Below are 4,226 nucleotides of genomic sequence, written 5' to 3' on the forward strand. Positions count from 1 at the left end.
AATAGCGGAGTGGGTTGTCATGCCCTCCTCCAGGGGATCTTCCTGACCCAGGGACCGAATCCTTGTCTCTTATGTCTCCTATATTGGCAGGCATGTTCTTTACCACTAGCACCACCTGGGAAGGCCTCATTTCCCTTAATTACCTTTATAAAGACCCTCTATCTCCAAATACAGTCACATTCTCAGATACTGAGGGTTAGGACCACAACAGATGAATCTGGGGAGGAATGCACAGTTCAGCCCATCCCAGTGGTTTTGCACTCTTGCTGGTAAGATCAGTGCTCTTTCTGTATAAATGAGAATGAGACTCATGATGAAAATCCTGTAGTTGCATAATATTGCCTTCAACATCAAAATGTGAACATATTTTAACCATCTTCTCCCCAAAGGAGATTGCAAGAGACATGAAGAGATTCAGATTCAAAAATTTGGAACCTTCTGTTCAGACCACGTGGGACCAGCATGAGAAGGACCTGAGTGGCCAGCTGTTGTGTGTCCATCTGGCATTGCTCCACCTGCTCTGGGAGCTGCATCTGTTTTCCTTGGGAGAGCCAAACCCCACCCCCAGGCCCTGGTTGCATGTGGCCTCTGTAGGCCTGTGACCCAGGCTAAATGTATCAGATCTTCTCTTTCCCGAATCCAAATCTTGAGCTCTGTGACAAAGACGGGAGATGCTGGGGGTGGCTGCATGCTCAGGTGTCTGAGATCTTGCTTAACAGCCCTCTGTCCGCTGAAATCTACCTTCTCTGACTTGTTAACAGCTCTTTGAAGCTGCCTGTAGGACATTATTTATACCCGTGTGGATCCCAATGCTGGTAGCACACCCACCCACCCAAACCACCTCTGTGTACTTTACACTAGAAGACTCAAGGGGCGGGAAGAAAATGCAGCCGAGCAGGACCCCATGGGGCCTTTGAGGCGGGGGTGGGGTGGGGGCGAGGCTTCCGCCATATCCTCCACTTTATCTCCTCTCAGAATTAATTAAATAATAGTTTCTGATGACATTTCCTGAATTGTTTTGCAGATGTGAAAATCCCCCACCGCATGGAGGATGTTGACCACCTGATGACCATAAGCACAGAGCCCCAGGCACCCTGGAGCCTAAGGACCGATAATGTTAACCCCTGTGACATGCACTGTTACCCTACCATCAGCCAATCAGAGAATCATGCACAAGCCCATCACAGACCCTATGACCACCCTGCTTCCCCACACCTTGCCTTTAAAAATGCTTTGCTTCAGGGAACTTGAGGCTTTTTAGGGCCTGGGCCACCCAGCTCCTTGCATGGCCCTGTACTAAGACTTTCTCTGCTCCAAACATTGGAGAAGACTCTTGAGAGTCCCTTGGACTGCAAGGAGATCCAACCAGTCCATCCTAAAGGAGATCAGTCCTGGGTGTTCATTGGAAGGACTGATGTTGAAGCTGAAACTCCAATACTTTGGCTGGAGAAGAACTGACTCATTGGAAAAGACTCTGATGCTGGGAAAGATTGAGGGCAGGAGGAGAGGGGATGACAGAGGATGAGATGGTTGGATGGCATCACAGAATCAATGGACATGGTTTTGGGTGGACTCCGGGAGTTGGTGATGGACAGGGAGGCCTGGCATGCTGTGGTTCATGGGGTCGCAAAAAGTCAGACACGACTGAATGACTGAACTGAACTGCTCCAAACTCCATCATTTCAGTTTGTTTGGCATCACTGTGCTTCAGGCACATGAACTTGCCTTAACAGAAGCATTTAAGAGAAAGGCCTGAAAGGACCTGTCTTTTTGTGGGAATGTACCTCTGCTGTTTATTCCTGAAGAGCAGCATGGAAAAGGACACACCTGGACCTTCAGAGCCTGAGACCTGCAGGGCCAGCTCCAGGCAAAACCCTACGTGTGATCTTTCGGGTCCATAACAGGTCATTGTAAGGCTTTGACAGACAGGCCCACAGAGGATGCTGCCCTCCCCACACCAGACTTGGTGAACAGCCAGTGCTCTGAGTTTTCAGAAAGGACCATCAAGGATTCAGGTCCTGTGGGCTGGCCATGCCCAAGTGACATCTGCCTTCCTAGCCCAGGCATCTGCGTGTGGAGACCTTTTAAGGAGGCCCTTGGCTGGGGCACTTTTGTCTGCTCTGAACCTCTACTTTCCCACCCCCAGCCCTTCCTCTCCTGCCCCTCCTCATCCCCTGACTCCAATCAAGACCCTTTTGTGGGGGTCTTCTTAGCACTGAGCTCATCTAACTGACCCTCACCCCATTGCAGTTCTGTGCACTATGCTCAGTCACTTCAGTCGTTCCCGACTCTGTGCGACCATATGGACTGCAGGCTCCCAAGCTCCTCTGTCCATGGGATTCTCCAGGCAAGAATAGTGGAGTGGGTTGCCATTTTCTCCTCCAGGGGATCTTCCCAACCTAGGGATTGAACCCCGGTCTCCTGCACTGCAGGCAGATTCTTTACCGCTGAGCCACAGGAGACGCCCTGCAGTTTTGTAGGGAAATAAAAAGCATTGAGAGTTGGGACATTTCAGTGTTTATCTTTTCCTCTTGCCTGCACTGTTGCAGGGCTTCCCAGGTGGCTCAGCTGGTAAAGAATCTGCCTGCAATGTGGGAGACCTGGGTTCGATCCCTGGGTTGGGAAGATTTGGAGAAGGGACCAGCTACCCACTCCAGTATTCTGACTTGGAGAATTCCATGGACTATTCCATGGGGTTGCAAAGAGCTAGACACGACTAATCTTGCTCATTACATTATCATTATCCTTGCTGGCAGTTTGGCTCATGGTCCTCAGTGACCCCCTCAACACCTGCAAGCTTGACAAGACTCCCTCCTAGGGTGGTCTTCTTCTGATTCCGGCTCAGTTAGCCCACCTCCTCCCGATGGTAGTGACCAAGGCTGTGCTGGCCCCAGGCTCTGAGAACAGATACTGGGAGTTACGCGATGCTCAGAATCAGCAGGAAACATGGAGGGCACAGCTGGCAGAGGTCACCAGAGGAGTTCCTGGTGGCAGAAAGTATTTGGATGGGACTTCCCTGGTGGTCCAGGGTTTAAGACTCTGCACTCTCACTGCAGGGGGCCTGCGTCTGATCTCTGGTCAGGGAACCTGATCTCACATGCCACAAACTAAGAATTCACATGCTACAACTAAAGATCCTACACCCCACAAATGGAGATCAAAGATCCTGTGTGCTGCAACTAAGACCTGGGACAACCAGATAAATAAACAAATAAAAGTATTTGGTTATCATGCTCACATTGACAGCACATATACTAAGCTGGAATGATACAGAGAAGATTAGCATGGCTCTTGCACAAGGACGACAGGCAAATTCATGAAGCTTTCCATTAAAAAAAAAAAAAAAGGTATTTGGTTATCTTCCCAAGGTCTTTCTGGAGGCATTGGTTCCAGTCTCTCTCAGTTTTCTGGTCACAGTATTCATGATCTGAATTCCAGGGAAGGAACTTGAGATATCCCCCAATGCACTTGGAAAAAGTAGGTTGCCTGAGTTAGCAACCTGCTGGACAGCATCCCATGTGACATTGATTATTTCCCAATGGGGAAATCAGGGTGTTAGTTCCCAAAGTGAATAGATGCTGAACTGCCATGAATTAAAGGTGCAATGAGACATCTGCAAAAGGAAAAATCCCAGGGCCTGAGAAGGAATGTTCTACAATGAGGTTCTCATCCACAGCCTTTTCCCTCTCATGCCTGGAATAAATTGATGGGGATCTAGACCACGGAGACACTAAGATAGACAGGAAGCGGGGAAACAGCATGTTAGGACTAAATCATGTCAGGCTGTGGGAGCCTGAATGGTAGTCCTAATACCACTCATAATTATCTCATGTCTTCCTGGGAACCATAAAATGAAGTGTCCTCTGGCCTCAGCCTGAAGCAAATTCAACCCCAATACTGATTTAAACTTGGACACAGAGTTTCAGATAAAGTGGAGATGAATAGCTTTGTTGCTTTGCCAGGCAAAGGAGGCCACAGTGGGCTAATGCCCTCAAGACTGCATGCCCCAACCTGGAGGGGTAATGAGGAATTTTATAGTAATGGTTCAAAGAAGGTGTGGTCAGCTCATGAATATTCTTCTGATTGGTTGGTGGTGATATAATCTGAAATCAGCCTCATCAACTTTCTGGTTCTAACAAGTCTGGCGTCTACCTGCTTGTGAACAGAAGACAGTTAACTTCTCCCACCTGGGGTGGGTTTCAGTATCTGCAAAACAGTTCAAAGAT

The 4,226-nt window shown here is 48.8% G+C and overlaps 1 non-coding gene across 1 annotated transcript; it reads left to right on the plus strand.

Moving 5' to 3' along the window:
- Positions 1-3,230: 3,230 nt before the first annotated feature.
- LOC122695831 lies at positions 3,231-3,336 on the plus strand. Its single transcript, XR_006341580.1, has one exon. It is a non-coding gene; the product is annotated as a U6 spliceosomal RNA (small nuclear RNA).
- The last annotated feature ends 890 nt before the right edge of the window (positions 3,337-4,226 follow it).

The sequence above is a fragment of the Cervus elaphus genome, chromosome 5 (assembly GCF_910594005.1).
Source record: "Cervus elaphus chromosome 5, mCerEla1.1, whole genome shotgun sequence".
NCBI lineage: Eukaryota > Metazoa > Chordata > Mammalia > Artiodactyla > Cervidae > Cervus > Cervus elaphus.